The 19,184-nt window shown below is 42.1% G+C and overlaps 1 long non-coding RNA gene across 4 annotated transcripts in view; it reads right to left on the bottom strand.

Moving 5' to 3' along the window:
- The window catches only part of LOC138117963 (uncharacterized), a 52,312-nt gene extending 33,833 nt beyond the window's left edge, over positions 1 to 18,479 (bottom strand). For 2 of the 4 annotated variants that reach the window (XR_011154926.1, XR_011154928.1), the window contains exons 1-3: positions 18,392 to 18,469; positions 17,798 to 17,850; positions 9,963 to 10,067 (exon numbers count right to left, since the gene is read on the bottom strand). This is a non-coding gene — a long non-coding RNA (uncharacterized lncRNA). Of the gene's footprint in view, positions 1 to 9,962; positions 10,068 to 17,797; positions 17,851 to 18,391 lie in introns of all 4 variants that reach the window. The other 2 variants (XR_011154927.1, XR_011154925.1) reach the window with 2 other exon arrangements.
- Between the last annotated feature and the right edge of the window lie 705 nt (positions 18,480 to 19,184).

Below are 19,184 nucleotides of genomic sequence, written 5' to 3'. Positions count from 1 at the left end.
AAGACATCCAAGCAAGAAAATATTTTATTGGGCATGTCTGCAGAAAATTCAGTGAGGAGGATAGACTTAGACTCTGGCAAGAAAGATTCAGGTTAGACATCAAGAAAACCCTCTAGTGAGAGGAAAGCACTGGAATCAGCTGACTGGAGAAGGTGTGGGGCTCCCACATGGGAAGTCATGTAGAGCAGATGAAAGAGTTTTTCACCCGAATGATGAAGGCAGTTTTTCCTGTAGTGGTTCAGGGGATCAGCCAAAAGTACACAAGAAGTCCTTTCCCTGCTTATTAAACAGCTAACTATGGTTAGATTCTCCAGGCAGATCAAAGTGAACACTAAACCAAGCACAACGCAACTTCAGATTCATGGATGTTGTAATGATACAATTTTCTACATTTTTTAAACCCTCAACAACAGTTAGTGACCAACCTTACCCAGAAAGTCCACAGAGATGATGCAATTTCACTCTGCTGAGAGAGATCTATGGTGGGAACAGGGAAGAATTCACCTTGATTGCTTTTCACTTGCAGTTCAAGATTTCTCCAGGAACAGGCTTGGCTTGTGTGAGGAGGATGGAGCACTTTTACACAGGATGATCTCCATGGCAGACTTGGGCTCATATTTTCTTTCACAGTCTTTGTCTAACAACAATAACAACAAAAGCACTGGCTCAGATCTCAGATCTTTTTCCTTGAGCAAAAGAACTGCTGTCCCAGGAGCTCCTGCCTTATACCCATATCCTTCCCTTATTCTTCTCAGCATTGGCCAAGGCAAAGGTAAACATCCAAAAGAACATCCTGCACTTCAAGCAGAAGCAGGACATCGTAATCGCAAGCCCTGGGCCAAATCCACACATTACACTGATGATTTATCCCAAAGGAAGGTGTGGCCACCCATTTCAGCCATGGTCTGAATTATTGTTCACACACACTGTGTGCACAAGGCTCACAGGGGTTTTCCTCCCTTAACTGGCTTGATATTTACTTACACAATTATTTCATGCAGACTTATTGTTCAAGCTTTTTCTTTTGTTCTTGTAAAGATTAACTTCTTAAAAAGATGTTCAGCTGACAAAACACTCCAATATAGTTCTCTGGGGCTCTATTTCAAGACATTAAATACTTGGTGGTCATTATATTTTACTACTAGTACTTAGTGTTTTAGAAGTTGGGGTTTGTTCTACGTATACACATAATTTATCATAAAAAGACTCCTAAACATATTCTCCAAACTTACTTGTCCATTACAGAATGAAATCTGTATGCTGTATCAAAGAGGTTAGGTTAACTCAAGTCTCAAAATGTTGTTATCCAAAACTAACTCCACTTGCAGACTTCAACTACTTATTTTTGAGATAAATATAAAAGTCCTTAGAAAACAACACAGGCACATATACCACACCCAGTCAGAAATCACAGAATTACAGAATGGTTTGGGTTGGAAGGGACCTTAAAGCACATCCCATGCCAACCCCCTGCCATGGGCAGAGACACCTTCCACTAGACCAGGTTCCTCCAAACCCCGTCCAACCTGGCCTTGGACACTTCCAGGGATGGGGCAGCCACAGCTTCTGTGGACAACCTGTGCCAGAGCCTCACCACTCTCACAAGGAAGAATTTCTTCCTAAGATCCAGTCTAAACCTACTGTATTTCAGTTTGAAGCCATTCCCCCTTGTCCTGTCACTACACGTCACTGTAAAAAGTCCCTCTCCAGCATTGCATTCCATCATTGTCACAAGAAATACCATGGTAGCAGGAATTCCAGCACACAGGAGACCGACACTGCAAGCACAAATTCTGGTCTTCTGCACTCAGCAGATAATATTGATGGAGACTAAATCGTGATTTAAAAAGCAAGTTACATGACTTATAACTGTGTCTCAATGACTGTTCCCACCTGTAAAAAAAAGCCAGACAAGATCTCAGACACTAAAGATGTCCTCAGAAAACGATTTTTGAGTCATCAGAAAAAACTGTCTTCTTCGCTCATCAGTCACGCTTGCCATGGATGCTTTATTCTGGGTAGATATTTAACTGCAAGAAGCATTTGATGTGCCATACTCCTGCTTGCAGAGCATATGGCTACATGGTGGGACAAGGTATTCTCTGGTTGTGAAAGGTCCCTTAGCTAAGAGAGTGGGATCAGCCAGGTCTGTACCCAAAACACAACCTCCATGCATTGTGTGGATTTGGGAAGAGGAGAGAATGATGGCAGAAGGAGCCATTCAGAACCCATCATAAAATAATATTGATAAATGGGAAGCTGTTCAGAGCAGGGCTAAGAAAATAATGAAGAGCCTGAGGGAACAGGTGGTAGAGGGAAGATTAGAGGAATTACATCTGTATATCTTTGACCAAAGGAAACAGTCCAGGAAGGTCTGACAGGTACCTGCTTCACACAGGGGGGTGGGGCAGAGCAGGTGGGGTGGGGTAGGATGGATATCTGGGAGCAATTACAGGAAGCTGAATAAAGAGAAATTTAGACTCAACACAAGGAAAGAAAATCAAAGAAGAAAATTAGAATGTGCAATACTTTGGGGGTAAAAGGGTAATTTGTAGAAACTTCTTCACTGGAGAATTCAAAAGCCAGCACAATAAAACACCAGCAAATATTCAGCAAGGAGAATCATCCCTCGTGAAGGAAGGAAATGGTCTTGGTGATCCACTAATGCTTTGCCAGATGTAAGATCCAGTGCTCTATTTATACCTGACCACATCATGGGATGCAATGAGATAAAGTTCAACATCCTCACTTCTAGGAGAGTCTTTTCTTGATATCTCTGCTTCCACATGAGCTGTGTTTGATGCAGGTCCATGGACGTGAGCTTTTGTTGTGCTCCAAGATATGACCACCAGTGCCAGCAGGAGCCAAGTATAAATGGTGTCAGTCTGAATGGCAATCAGAGAGCAGGAAGAGCTGCCAGATGCTGCCCTCACCCTGGAAGGGTAAAACTCTGGCACAAGGAGAACAACCTCACAGCACGCACTGCTCCAGAGTTTACATCTACGACACAAACACAGTGGTCTCACTCCAACATTTGTTTCAATAAACGCTGGGAGAGCTTCCAAAAGCCTGCTGTAGGCAGTTATGAAAACTAACCATTGAGCCATTATATAAATGATCTTCCAGGCATTCATTATTATGGTTAGTGCTGGAAAATAACACGACTTTGAGGGGCTTCCACAATAGTAGAATCTTGTTTGTGATCCCAGAGGCTCTATTCAAGCACATCAGAACTAGTCTAAGTTCTAACTGAATTGAGAGACACTGTGGGGTTAAAACCATTATTGCATCAAGATTAAATACATCTGTTATGAAAAACTCCTCTGCTTTGCATACATGATTCAATAAAGACTCTTAGAAGGATAATTGTTTTGTCCAGGTTATTAACTAGAATTTTCTTACTTTTTTTTTTTTTTATTACTCCTCTGAATAATTCTTAAGGTAAGCAACTCATAATTGTGCAAGAATTGCATTAAGTGGAATGCTCTATCCTGAGTGTCCATTCCTGGTTATTATATTCTATTACCAAAAGCCATCCTTGCATTAGGAAGTTAATTTTATATTTCAATAAACTAAAGCTGACAGTTCATCTATGAAAAGCATTAAAAAAAAAAAAAAAAAAAAAGCACTGGAAATTATGTTCTGACTATCAGAGATTATGTCAAGGTGTGAATTAGGTTTGTACAAGATCAGAACTCGTTGAAAGCAGCGTCAGAACCAGGGACTTGAGCTTTGCCCCTTGAGCAGGGATGGCTCCCTAGTTCAGAGGTTAAACCACTTTGCAACTATTGACTCTTGAGAGAGATGTTCTTTCTTCAAAGCTCCGAGACGAATAAACAGGAATAAGAGTCTTATGCTAGACTAGTGGTCACTCTGAGCACCCGCTGGAGCCCCGAGCCCTGCCCAGCAAGCCGACACCCCTCCGAGTCCAACCCGCGCGGGACAGGCCGCGACGAGCGGCAGCACCGCCCCGCAGGGAAGGCGCGGCCCGGAGCTCCCCGTGCCCGCAGCGCCCGCCCGCGGCCGCCAGAGGGCGGTGCCGGGAGGGGCCGGGCCGCCCGCGGAGCGAACGCGCGGGTCCGGCCCCGGGCGGCCGGGACAGCCGGATCGCCGGGATCGGCGGGATCGCCGCCTTGTGCGGAGAAACTGCGGCTGCCCCGTGCCAGGAGGGGCTCAAGGACAGCCTGGACGGGGCTTAGAACAGCCTGGTCTAGTGGAAGGTGTCCCTTTAAGGTCCCAGCTTTAAGGTCCCATCCAACCCAAACCGTTCCATGATTCTAACCTAGCTGGGACCAGAGCCCTTGAAAGCCACGTGACATTGGTTATTATTTTTCCTTAAAGGTTTGATCCAGGAGATTCACTGGAATATACTTACCAGAACAGGTAGTGGCAGTATTCTCCTCTTTTCCAAAGAAGAGTTCAGAGTTACGACATGGTTCAGGATTTCAGGACCATAGGGCCATACCTCTCTCCCCCGGCTCAGAATTGCAGGAGCATAGGGCCTTGCCTCTCCCCAGGTTCAGGATTTCAGGAGCATAGGGCCATACCTATTCCATCCATAAACAGCATCCTGGCTCCCAAGCAGCAGGTTGTGGGCAACAAAAGGCTGTGCATAACCCCTGCTCCTGATGCTTTTCCCTTGTCTGGAATGTTTCCAGACAGATTGGACTGGAGAAAAGGAAAAAGTCTATGACAAGACTCTTTCTTATTCCTGTTTATTCATCTTGGACCTTTAGAGAAAAAAAAAACATCTCTCTCACGGGACAATAGTTGCAAGGTGATTTAATCTGAACTACTCTGAAGGGCTCCAGCACCCTTCCCTGTGTTCAGGGAAAGCTGCCATTTTGCAAAAAGCCTGATCCATCACAATCGTTGCTGGAGAAGTCCTACAAGTTTCAGCCCTTCCACAGAGGCAGAACTTTGCCTACTCGGCAAATCCAGCCAGGGCAGAGGTATTAAATAACAACCTTTAACCCCAGTGTCGCAATACTCCCATCCTTGCTCAATTGTCACCCAACCTTAGAGACCTCTGGAGCCTGCTGATGCCTTTCTTGTCAAATTTAGCCCGTTCCAGAACTTGAACGGCACGAGAAAGTGTCCTGCAGGGCTCTCAAAAGTCCCATTTCTAACTTTTAAGGGTCATTGGTTGAGTAGCAGTAAGGGATGAGACAGATAACTGAAGATGCCACAGTGGAAGCTCAGAGTGGCCACTAGTCAGCATTGCAGCCTCTGACAGAAAACACATTGTTTCTGCTATGTGGACAAACGGGTTGGACTAATTACCACATATAATCATTATTATTTATGCTCTACAAACATCAGAGTTTTGTCTTTAAATGAATTTATAGAGGGGGGAAAAAAATCATGAAGCTGAATAATCCCTATAATTATATGCTTAAAAATCCTGAATGGAAGAAATTAAGGGACACAAAGGAACACATAAACTAATTATTCCTTGTTTTGCAGCAGACGTATTTCTATGGTAGCCACTACTGTCTTCGAAGAAATGAAATGATTTTAAATCAGTTCATTGGAAAAGTCACCCAGTAAAACCCCAAAACAAAAATCTCTCAAATAAGTCTAAAGATGAAGGAAGAAAGCATGTATTTTCCCAACTATGGATTATTAGAGCTATGAAACTGTAGTTTTATTAAAACCACTAAATAGGTTCTCTCTTACATGCTATGTGGGAGCTTGGTGGGTATGAGCACAGGCACACATGAATGTGTGGGTGTAGAAGAGAGAACTTTCACCTCTTCTATACACCATGTGTCAGTATGGCCAGGGGAACAGAGCATAAGAATGTATGGGTTTTAATAGTTGCATTTAGTGCTTCTTTTTTTTTCATATTAAAGCTTCACCCTAATCCTTACAGAACCTCCGTTTGCTCTACACCATTTTGCTGAGTATTTATTTAAATGTGGAATGTCCCAACTCTGCCTCTTCCATATATGAAAAAGTACATTAGGTAGGCAAAAAAGGCATACAATTTTTGTAGACTCACAACTCATGAAAAGCAGTGTAGTATTTTAAAAAGACCAAGTTTACACATTTTTTTTTTCTCTTGAAATATAACAAATTAATCAAAAACATGCACTTAAAACCTAAACCAGCCTGTCACCAGCTTTATATTATTTAAGTTTAGCTCAGGGGGTGCATTGCCAGAGGAATAATTCAATCAGAATGTCCCACGAAGCAGGCAGGCTCTGGCTCTGTGGGAGGTTCATTCTTCAGGCTGTGCAGAGCTTGTAGCCAAAAAGACAGTTCCTGCACACATGCCTCACCCTTCTTTTGACCACACCACCAAAACCAGTGGCTTCCCCTATCGCATCTGTGGCCATGCTGGCAGCTACAGATAAAGGAGTTAACTGAACAGGCTCATATGAAGGGATCCTCAGGGTTCAGTTAGGAGGAAAGTCCCTGCAGTTGTAGCTGAGGAGCAGGGTTCAGACTTTTTCACAGAAGTCAGAATTCTTTTCCTCTCTTTCAGCTCTTCTTGGTGCTTTTAGTGTCACCTTCTCAGATGTCTGCCTGCCTACAATGCTGTGATCAAAACAGGAACTTTACTGGAGAAAACTAAATTGAGTGCTGTACATGATCTGCCTCTCTCTGCTTGGATGAACTGTCACAAATAGAAGAAATACCAGGAAACTTCAGTGTCTCAGGCACTAAAAGACAGCACAGTTTCCTTTTGTATCACTTGTTACAGAACAGCCATCATCAGCTTTTCCATTTCTCTGGGATAGTTTCTTGCCACAGCTTTGCAAGGATATAAAGGCATGGCACACATTCAGGCACAGCCCAGCAAGATTCATCCCTGCCTTCGGTTAACATAAGATTATTATTATTCTTAATAATAGCAATAACAGTTCCTATTAAAACATCCTGCTGGCTTGGGAGAACAGGTTTCTATTTTCCTCAGGTTCTAATTTTAGAAGCTTCTGGGGACTATGTAAACATGTGAGCTGGAAACAAACAAAAGAACCATATAGATTACTTGCTGAAATCTTGGGGTGGGTGGTCAGATCCAAAGATCCTGCTGTACTGAAGTCACTGCCCTGGACTTCCACAGAAGAATGCAGCACAGGGGTATCGTGGGTCTGGCTGGGCTACTGCTGAAAAGAGGAGCTTTCCCTTCTGCTTCATTGGGAAATGGCAAATCTGGGACAGATAAAGATGCACTGAAAGCCACCAACACTGGGCAAATGCTATCATACTGGGGAAAGGCAAAGAGGATGTGCACAGCCCTGTCTAGAACATCATCACAGTAAGAGAAACCCTCTCTCATTTGATGCAAAACTCCTCAGCTCTCTGTGCCAAGCCCCGTTCTGCATCTGCTCTGCCAAATCTTTGTGCCCACTGCTATATTTAGAAAAAATATAGTGGTAAAATGCTCATTTTGTATTTGTAGTAACAGCTTTCTTCAAAAGATACAACAGATTTTCACACATGAAATGGATCTCTAAAGTCAAGCTTGTTCACATCTCATTCTTCTTTTTCATTAATCCAGAGGAAAAAAAAAACCTACATGACAATTTGCATCACACTTCTAACAGACAGCAGATCTGAAATATCTTCACAAGTTAGGTTTTTTTGGATCTTGATTCTACAAAGCACTTAAGCAGGAGCTTAGTTTACTGTGGGTAAGTTGTTATGTGGCTCCAGTGGGACTATGTATCTGATTAAAGAATAAATGTAATTGTCTCTCCAGATCAATGACATAATTTACTCCTCATTGAGTATCAGATAGATCTTTATAGTCTCTTCAATAAACTCATGCAGTGCAAAACACTAAGTGATCCAGCTTACGAAACCAAGCACACACTACTGGAAATCTATACCCAGATATATATTAACATTACTGTTTAAGTATTTAACTTCTATTAAATTTCCTAGTCAAATAAAATCCTTGCTTCTTCCCCAGAACTCTGTATAAAGAGCTCATAAAAGCAAGCCTCAGCTTGTCCGACAATGTCTTGACAAATCTCAGATACAAGAAAACCCCACCAAAAAAAAAAAAAAAACCAAAAAAACCTCCAAACAAAAAAAAAAAAACCCAACCAAACAAAAAAACACAACCAAAACCCACTCACTTATCAGGTCAGACCCTACAACAGGGACAAATTTTCAAGACCATGGAGAATAACTTAAGGTATTTAAAAGAATACAAGAGTTTTGTAAGCCAGCTATAGCACATAAAATCAAACATTGGGGGTGCTTTTGTTGATAGTTGGTGCTTTGGACACGTGTTCCTTCATCTGCACTTCAGGGACCCTTATTCACCTGGCTCCGAAAGTTAACGCATCCATCAGAGGAATGATTTAATGGCCTTCACAGCCAACAGTGACCCTACAGGAAGAATAAATGAGTATGTGTTGTTAGCTGAAGGCGAAGGCATGTTTTGCACACATGATGTCACTCTTGCAACTCAGGAAGAACTAATTGCTCAGCTTGTTGTAAAGTCTCCTACTCGTTGGGTTCCCTTGCAAATTATAGTCGTCTGGAGAGCCGCAGCATGTCATCAGCACACAACAATGTTGTCTGAAGCGTAATTAATATCTGTCTTTCTTTTCAAGTTCCTTATTTACCCTCTTTCCCCCATGACAAATATGTTAATAACCTCTCCAAAACCCACAAGTTGTCATTTTCAAAGAGCCCCCGTCTTTCTGCCTTGAGCTGAACACTTTAGATTAAATCACGGTGAGCCTGTTCTTGCCCCCATTAAAGCTATTGAGGGTTTTGTCAGTGACTTCAGTGTAAGCAAACTCTCACAGTCTGTAATGGGAGCGGGACCACAGACCTATTTTGCTTTGCACCTTCAGCTAGAGGAAAAAAAAAACAACCAACACACCAAACAAACAATAGGCAGGGATTGCCTTACAATTTTGCACAATTTGGAGTTGAATCAAGAGTCCAGAGCAACATAAGGATCATCAGACCATCCATTCTCATGGGCTGAGATGTTTGTGCTGGGTTACAGGGTCCTAAAAGGCCACTTTTTTTGCATTTGGTTTTGATTTTGGGAATGGGTTTTATATTTCTGAGGTTATTTTCAGCCATATTAACGGCTTACCTGATTCTCTGTAAGTACTTATCTGCAAATGGTGAAATACTGCCCAGAGTTTAATACAGTTGCATGTGAAAATAAACATATAGAAGATTTATTCAGTAACAGCAATAAATGTACTGGTAGCCCAGACTATTACTGGGGAACATTTTGACACCAGTTTATAAAGTACTGCCCACACTCATAAAGGGCATGGATAATTCTGAATGTGTGTCCATTTTTTGGTGTATGACTTTACAAATGAATCAGGTTTACAAATAATAAATGCATTTACACTAAAACCAGAAACAGGATAATCTATATTCAATTACCCACATCTGTATTCTACTTTTCTTTTTCATTAAAAAAAATCCCCTAATTAAATCATCTGCCATACAGCAGAAAACTCCATACAACACAAAAAAAGTGCTATTTCCACTACTACTTAGCTGTGAGTTTCAGATGTGAATAAAGCATTTCCCTTTCCAAGAGTTAAACACATGGCAAATCCCCATGCTGCATTTATCAAGTTTTCACATGTTTCTATCCTTCCCCAGTTAGCAAGGTAGAACTTCTGGAATTCTTAATGTATTACTAATATGAATGTACTTGCAGGTAGGAACTACAATATACATTACAAATTTCTTCTTTTGCACACAGAGCTGAAAAAATAGAGGCTCAGACCCCCTTTTTCTATTCCAAAACAGGTGCTATAACCAGGTTTCAGCTGAAGTACCCCTCTTCTATTGATCTAGAACTTTTCAGACCCTCTGAGGACCATGACTGGAAGTAGATATTCATCTCTAATTCCATCTCTGTCTCAGTAGTGATGCATTTGAGGATGAACTTGGTCCCCAAGGGACACTGCAAGGTCTGTGCACTGCTGTGGTCTCTGCTAAGGAGAGGAAAATTTTACCTTGATTGGAGCACCTTTTTCCCATCACCTTTGCCCAGTCAGGAGCATTATTCCATCCTATGAAGTTGCCAGTGAGAGCACCGAGGCCAGTATTCCAGCAGGGATCTGAAACCCCAGATTATCTTGTGAGCATAAAGTACACAGAGCCCACACCTCCCCTGATGCTGCAGGCTATGATACAGAGTCTCAGTCCTGCTGACCAGGGGAAGGAAGCCCAAGGTCTGTGAGCACTAAAGTACAATATTCTAAAAGCCACCTGACACTTACATTTAAAAAAATCTTTTCTATTACATAGGTAGAGCAGCATAAAGCAAGCACAGTATATAAACATTGCTGAATGACAGGCAAAATCTGTTTCAGCAGAATTCTTATTTCTAATGACCTATATTGATTCTCATTCCATCATGGTTTAATGTGTTTCTTCAGCATTATGTAAAAACCCTCCTACATTCATCATTTAATAACGATAACCCCACTGCATTTAAAAGCACTCATAAGTTTATAAAGTCTGCCAGACAAGCCCAGTGGATTTTAATGATCTTCTCTCCTAGCAATAAATGGAGAGCTCACAGAATAGGGGCTGTGATTCAGGATTCTTGGGTTCTGGTCTTCATTTTGCAATACCATCGCTGCCAAACTATGCTTGACACCTCTGTGCCTCAGCTTGCCTAGTTCATAAATGGGCTCAGCAACACCTGTCACACGTTGTTAAAAGGTTGAGTTAATTGCTGCTCATAAATCATATTGAGAGCCTTGAAAAGAGAAATATATATATATATGCAAAGCAGGTGCGATGTTGTAATAGAATTGCATTGCTTTCAGATACACCATTTAAAATTAAATTCTTGGAGATTCATACCTCTGGTATCGCTTTACTACCCATTAGCATTAAGGATTGCTTCCAGAGCATTCAAAACCTGCCTACAATGTTTGTGCAATTCAAGACAACGTTACTATGACACTCACAGGGGAAGACACTGGAATAGGAACAATTTTCCCTATCCATCTCCTATTGGAGTGGAGTGAGTTTTGCATTCATTTCAAGGGCCATGGGACCCAAATCTATTCACCATTTCTAATCAGCCTGGAAAAGCAACACTACCAGTTTATAAGACACAAATCCTACATTTAATAGCTCTGTCACAAACAAATGTTTCCCCTCCTTCCTCTTAACAAGCACATTGGGTGGCTGAAGGATTTAAAATTAGGCACTTTCACTTTGGGAAGTGTTTTGAAATCTGCCAAGTACAAAGTAGACTGTCAAGATTACCACTTTGATTCCATGTTCCCCTCCCCACCCCCTCCCCACGAATTACTTCCTATCAACACCAGCTGCTTTCTGGACAAGAAGCAGATCAGGAGGTTAGGAATGAACACTGTGCCTTTCCAGGTGTCATACACAGAAATGGAGTTTGCAGTGGCAGAAATAGGAGAAAGCTATGAAATTTGGATTTGATGAGAAATTTGCTATTTAGACTTCAATGATTTTCAAAGCATCAGTTTTACTTCTTCCCACTAGAAAGAAAAGAGAACATTACAAACTTTCAATCTGTGCCCAGAATACTGCAGAATCCAGTAAAGCTGTCTTTTCTTGGGCTTTTGGCTCAATTTCAGCTCTAAGATAGAGCCAAAGTAGATAATTCCTGTGCCTTTTCCATGTTGCAGTGAAGTGGCACAAAAAGCAATAAAGATTCAGGGACAGAGGTGCCTACAGCAATATGACTCCATTGCTACACATCTCTCCCACTGCTCCCATGGGTTGGACACTCCCTGTGCTCCAGGCCATGTACATGACCACAAGTGGACCTTCGGAGGAGAGATGACTTGAATCCCTGCTGAGCTGTTCCATCCTGGTACGATTTCCAACCACACAACTACGACAAAATCCCAGACAATGAGACTCATCCTTCACTCCTGCCCGGGGTACCAGGGATCACCAGCACCATTCCCAGAGCAGCTCATTCACTGTCCCACAGCTCTCGTTCAGCAGGCAGGTGACAGATTAGTCTTTTCTTTAACCCTTTCAAATTGAACTATTTCTGGTTCTTTCACAGGGTGTGCTTGATCAGGGAAACCTGGGGTTTGCTGTGGTGTCCCTGCCCATGGCTGGGGATTGGAACAAAATTATCTTTAATGATGCCTTCCAACCCAAACCATTCAATGTGACTCAATGGGGTTTTTTCCCTAAAACATTACATGTCAGAAAATTATGTGAAGGACTCTCAACATTTAACATCTTACCATTTTAGTAGCCACTTACCACCAAATGAACAAAACAAGCTACAAGAATTCATTATGACTTATTTCATGCTTGAAATCAAAAGGAGAAGCAGTTACCTGGATTAGCCAAATCTGAAGCAACCAGATTTTACAAGAAGGGGCCTGGACACTGAATAGAGCCATCAGTGGGCTGAAGAATGTAAACAGGGAGACAGGTAGTATAAATAATCCATGACCGGAAGATTCGGCCCCCATTTGGGGGCAGAACGCTGAAACTGTAATTGCTCTTGCAACTGATGAATGAAAACAATTACTCATTTTATTTAAGCAGTTGTTAGTTCTGCCAACACAAGTTTACAAAAGTCATTAGTCAGACTGCTCATAAAATTAAATAATAGAGAGGTCGATTTTTAAAAAATCATGTGATTATAAAAGAGTCCCAAAATGGATAAAGACGCTCAGGCATTCTCCTCCTATCTGGTTCAGACAACAGGGACCTTTTTTCCAAGCTTTTCTTTGGAGTAATGAAAAACAGAATTTTTACTATGCTTTTTTAATGAGATAGAGAGCAAGCCAAGCCTTGGGACTGCAGGAGCAAGGACTTTATGGCTTCTCACATAGATGGGGATAAAATTTAGGATGCTGGAGCAGTGGAGGCCTGGGCAGAGGCTGCTGGGAGTGAGGCTCAGCGCCTGCCGGGGCATGGCCACACGAAGATCCAATGGCTGGCTGTGGAAGGAGGCCAACTTGAGCACAACAGGGGCAGGAGGAGGGGGAAAGGTTTGCTCGGCTCATCCTGCAGCAGGATGGAGAGGCACGGCTGCCCCTGAGCCAGCACTGCAGGGACAGCTGGCTCCTCAGCCAGGGCCAGGTGAGCATCCACAGTCCTGCCAACCCCACAGCATCAAAACCAGTGAGAAACAGTTTGATTCTGTGCATTTAACCTTTTCAGGCCCTGGAAGGAGTCTCCTCAGTCACTAAGACAAAGAGCAAAGAGATATTTTATGCCCCAAACACTCAGTGCCTTAGGGGAAGAGGGGCAAGAATGGGTCAGTAGGGCAAGACATGCAGGGGAATGGGATAGGACTTGGCATTCCCACTGCCTCCCCACTGTGAGAGTCTTGTGGCATCAAGAGTGATAATTGGGGGAAACTCTGTGCTTTCCAATACCTTAAAACAAAAAGCATTTGTAAGACTTTTCCCCTTTGCTGGGGAGCTACAAGGGGTGGTTCCAGGTTTGCCTCACAACTATTCGTGGCATCAAAAGCACATTCATGAGATCAGACAGAGCGACAGCAGGAAGAGCAGTTGAAGAAGAGCACATGCCTCTTACTATTACTTCTAGAGAAAGCCATAAATATACCAATATTTTGGAATGCTGAAGTGCCACTGACAGAAAAATGAGAAACAAAGCACATAATCAGATTCTGATGGAAGATGGAAAGGGCCCCATCCCAAACCTTTTCTGGATTCAGATATGCATTGTTTAACCCCAAGAAAAGAAAACATTTATCGCAGATATTTCTATTGTAATAAACAAGTTGATCTTGATTTAGTCTCTAGATGGTCCAGGTAGTCTCTGTATGTGACCTATCATCAGTCTTGTCTGGATGCTACAGTCTCTGTTCTTTTCACTTCTGTACTTAATATTTGAAAGTCATCATGCTCATTTTCTTAAAGAATATGGTATATTGCTACAAAATGCACCAAGACAGAACCGTACTGACATCCACAGCAAGACCTGCACAGAACACAGAGATCGTTTTGCTCCTTTTGATCAGGGGTGCAGCACCCCAAGAGGTGAGGCACACAGTGCTTACAGCTGCTGCTGTAGCTTCTTTTTGGCCAAATGGGCTGTACACGCCTCAAGGAAAAACAACCAAAGCTTTTACAAACCTCTTCTCTGCCTTGGCTTACAACACTTCTTTCTATGGAAACTGCCACAGTGTATGGTCACACTCTAGACAAGAAAGCACCAAACTCCTGCTGGTTTACAGCCCCTTAGGAGAGGCACCACCTCAGACAGTGCAGAGGAACAGTTAAACAGGGGCACAGCAAAATGACACAGCATTCACACCTGTGAGCATATGAGCTCACTATAGCAGATACATGTTCCAGTGGGACAGATGCCAGGCATAAAGTGGACTGATTTGTTTTGAAGATCACAGATTGTACTGATAAACATATACCTGTCAATAATCTGGGACAAAATGGCCTTTGGAAGAGGAGAATTTAGCTCAAGTTAAATTCTTGCTTCAGTTCACAGGTTAGAATTTTATTGTACTTCAAATGCTACTTCATATGAACAAAAATACCTTGTACAGAACCCAGGAAGGTTCACACTGAGCTCAGGAAATTCCCTTACTTTACAGTTGTGTGATCCAATATCAGTATTGAAAGAGAGGCTAACAAAGTTTTCTTTTCTCTCTAACTTTGTACAAGCAACATCTAAACTTCTTTTTTCTAATATGTGAAATGAAAACACTTACATATCTTCACTGCAAAGTACCTAAAGAACAGTGGGTGTGAAGAGCTTCATGGATGTGCAATCAAGGGAAGAAACCCAAGGCTTAGACTGAAGCCTTATGCACCACCTTGGCATGTGGAGAGGACCATGTAGTTCATTGATAAGAGGGGCAAAAACTGGGATCCAGTTGTTCATTCAGCAATTAAAATTGCTGCTGAGGAAGAGGCATTTCTCCAAAGCCATTAAAAATTACAGCATGCATAGAGTTTTCATTCAGCATAATATGAGGTGCTCCTGATCTCCTTGACCCCTGGCCCTTGGTGCACACATTCTTTTTGTGCTTCTGTTCAATGTGCATCAACCCCTCATAATATAGATATTTTAAATTATTTTTAAGCAAAAGTTACAGTTAAACAGAGATTAATAGCATGAAAATTTTAATGTGTTTAATGGTCATAAGGAGAAGTCTTTTACAGAGTATAAACAAGACTAATTAATAAGTAAATGCAACTCAATATTCTTTGCTTCAGCTAGACCATCTCAAGTATCACAACAAATACCTTTAAGAAAGATGCTTCATACTATTCCACCATTTCTAAATGGTGGGTACTGCTCAAGAAAGTCTCTCCATAAGTTATTTCCCTAGCTGGATTTCCAAATGTCATATGCTTAGAAGAAGAAAGGAGAATTTTTGCCATCCTTCTGTTTGAGTAAATCCCTGTGAATCTCTTTTGTCTGCTTGGATTGCCAAGAAGAAGCATTGAATCTCCTCAGCAGTGTTTTAGTTGGCTCTATGAGAACATGCTCTCATCACTCCCCTTCATTCTCTAATGTATCTTTCCAAAATCATAATGCCTATTTCTCTAATTACTTTATTTGGCAGCCTGAAAATAAGGGTAATTACAGTGTTCTCTATTAGCTTGTAAGGAGGACAGAGGACTAGATCATTTGGAGGAAGGAAAACTCAGACCAGTAGGTCCTGGTTATACTCAAATAGGAATTTCCAGAGGAAATGTGTGGCTGTCTATGAAGGACTTTGAGAGCAATTTTTCCTTTAAACCAATACTGAACCAATACAAGACAACAGAGGCACAGTGACAATGGCACATTCCCAAATGAGATGTTGAACAAATGTCTTTACCACATGTGGTCATTAAAGATTTGATGTCAAGATGAAAGGTGTTAATCTTGGAAACCTGGCCAGACTCCAACACAGGTAATTACATTCTGCCTTCCTGAGCAGTTCTCTGTAGAGTTCCAGCTGGACATTTCAGCCCTTGACCCGTTACATAGCCTTGCTGTGAGTGGCTCAAGAAAAGGACTGTACAACTCAACAATATTCTGTGCCAACAACTCATATTATGGAGATGCAAACCTTAGAGTGGTAGCTAATCATGCCACAGAAAAGTTATTTGGGTTACTGTGCATCACTGCAGCCCTTTTACACCGAAGCAGCTCTAGGAATGCCATGAAACCTACAGTGCACATAACTTTTGTGGGACAGACCTTCTGAAAAGGCAAACATATTGTACCTTCTCTCGTAGATGAAGGTACACAGGTCTTGCTTTGGAAGAAGCTCATAGAGACAGGCGAGGGTTGCTGTTCTACTGGAATTGTTCAAATTTGCACTGTGTCACTGTTTCTCATGGAAGCAGTCCTGCTTGGATCTGTGAGTTGTGGGAAAATTTTGCAGTCTCGTAACACCACTACCAACTGTGAACACAGCATTTGCAGCCTGGCTGCTGGATGCTAACAGCACATTAAGTGCTGCGGCACTGAGACCTGCTCTGCAAGCAGAACATTTACAGTTCCAGACACCCTTGTATGGGAGGATTCCCTAGAGGCAGATCTACATGGCTGGGCAGATGCTCCCTTCTACCTGTGTCCCTGGGTACATACCCTGGCCCCACACTGTCTCCGTTCCAGGAGGGGTGTGCATGCACAGCCACCCCCCACACGCACTAATTTCCTTTGCAAGGGTGTCAGGGCATGCCTGGGGATGGGAGCTGGGCTGCACCCTGAGGGGTGCCACTGGGTTTGTGTGGGACCAGGGCAGTACTGAACTGCAGCCACTGATACCATTGCCTGCTTTCAGAGGGCAAGCAGAAAGCAGCACTGAGGGTATTTTGCATGAGTTTCCCAAGCGTTGATGAGATTATTATTACCATATGCATCTTTTCCTTACAAAAGGGAATCATATTTTAGCTCAAGTAGACAGGATTCCTGAGAGTCCCATAGTGAAAAATATAGGCTACATGCAAAAAACCCCAGTGCAGACTGAAGTCTGTCACACACTGATTTAAATGCAAGTGACTTCAAGGGCTGCACTCTCAGACGTATCACAGGAAATTGTTGTAAAAGGAAAATTATTGACCATCTTACGAATACAAGAGTAGATAGAAATAAATCCTTATTTATGCAAAAACCCCTAAGCCTACCTGATCTCATATTGATGGCCATTCTATCTTAGATTCATTTTTTAAGACCTTTAATAAAATTGTGCAATAACCCGAGCTAAGGATGATAGCCTATGTTAAGTTTCTGACACTGCAAAGAACAACATGGATCATATTCAGAAATTTTCCCAGTGCTCAACATGCCACTTATCAAATTCCCTTCAAGCATTCATCACACCCATGCAAATAATTTATTCTTCCCCGCAGAAGCTTTGTGTTTGATCACAATGACAACTTACTGCTTCTGCTCTGCATCAAATACATTATGGAGCTTCACACCCCAGAGCAAGAGCTAAATCACATTGAGGAAACCTATTGAGGTGACCGTCCATTCCTGCAGTCCTTGCACACAATTACATCTCATGAACCCACAAAGATTTAGTTATGTCAACATGGTCTGCAGAACCAAGACCACGCTTTTGAAAAATGAGTTGTTAATCCCGAAAAGGACTAACATATTAGGAGATAAGCAAATGTTTAGCTCAAGATTATTGTTACAAGCAAGGCATTTTGATTATAAACTACATTTTTATCATTTAGGAGTCATCTGTCCTGCAAATACACATGTACTAATAATTTGTCTATGAAATCCCTGGGAAACCACAAACAAGTTTTAGAATCTGCTGATCAGGGTAAGTAGTCTGTCAGAATAGCTTTAGCAAATAAAAGAAATGCAAAATACCAAAACATACCTAGAGGACAGAGTCTCCTGGCTGAGTAGGGTTGTAGGCTGAGACCCAAAGAGCTGGTAATTTGGGACGGAATAGCTTTTATAAATCAATCAGTGCAGAAAGCCAACATCACACCAGTTACACATTTACCAGGCAGTGTTTGACAGCAAGAAACAAGCTACAGCACAGAAAATTTCTGTGTATTTTAAGCCTCCATCCCAAACTGACTCCTCATACAATTCATCTGCAGGCTGTAATTTACTAAATCCATCTGTTGTTCCTACAGCTCGTTTTCTGGAAATTCTGCATTTCAAGGGTCTGCTTGTTAGAGAAGGTCAAAGAGTAAAGCAGGCCCTTTCATTTTAAGTGACTTGAAAGAAAAGGAAAGGAAATTTATATTTAGAAATAGCAATGATTAACTAGGGGAAATATATTAGAGTATTAAAATAAACGACATAGAATAGCTCTTACTTCCAATTAGGCTGACTTTACTTCAAGAAAAATATTTATATACAAATATAAAAGCTGGTGAATGCTAACCTATACTAAGATGAAAGCATCTCATAACATAATTCATGTTTAGCCATTAAAATGGGGGATCACATTTTTACATACTTTTTCTTCTTGTCCCTCTAAAGTTTCTGCTTCTGTACTTTCTTCTCTAATCACCAACTTTTCACAGCTTCTCTTTGTTAGCAAACTGCCTATGGCAACTGCACACCTTCCACATCTCCATAGCCTTCATCTGATGCTACTGCATCATTCTGGATCAGAACAGATTCACCACAGAATTAAGGAAATAAACTCACATACAACCTAAAACTGAAGGTCTTAAGAGCTAAAGTCTGGACCAGGGTCCACCAAGATGTCCTCTGTATTCCTGACTGTATTCAGGGCTTCTGTTTTCAGCCCACTTATTGAACGATATAAAGAACACAAAAGCCATTTAAACAGAGGAGAGCTGTGGGTATCTACTGAGCACACAAGTGAAGTGCTGGTGATGCAGTGCAGAGCCACACAAGACAGCTCCAGTCACCCCAAGAGCCCCAGGGAGTGTGTCCAACCCCTGGGGATAACACTCAAGCTCATTTAAACCACTGGGCTCACTCACCACTGATGCTGTAGCCATCATCAGAGAGAAAGAAGGGAGCTCTGAGAGCCCTCCCTAAATCCTGTGCAGCTGATGCTGTAGGTGCCAGGTGTTCACTTCCACCTGACAAGTTAAAGGTGTGGCACAGCTCCAGAGGTACTTCAGGGCCATGGTAGGGACCATGGTCACAGCCTTAAAGGGGGCAATGACTAACACCATACAAAGTAGATACTGGGGGGCAAAGCACAATTCACCCAGCTGGACTCCAACCAGGAGACTAAAATCACCCTCTGTATGAGTGCAAAAGTCTCCCAGGAC

The sequence above is a fragment of the Aphelocoma coerulescens genome, chromosome 13 (genome assembly GCF_041296385.1).
Source record: "Aphelocoma coerulescens isolate FSJ_1873_10779 chromosome 13, UR_Acoe_1.0, whole genome shotgun sequence".
NCBI lineage: Eukaryota > Metazoa > Chordata > Aves > Passeriformes > Corvidae > Aphelocoma > Aphelocoma coerulescens.
Note: the sequence above shows the minus strand (reverse complement) of the source record. Positions and strands in the feature narration are given on the sequence as shown.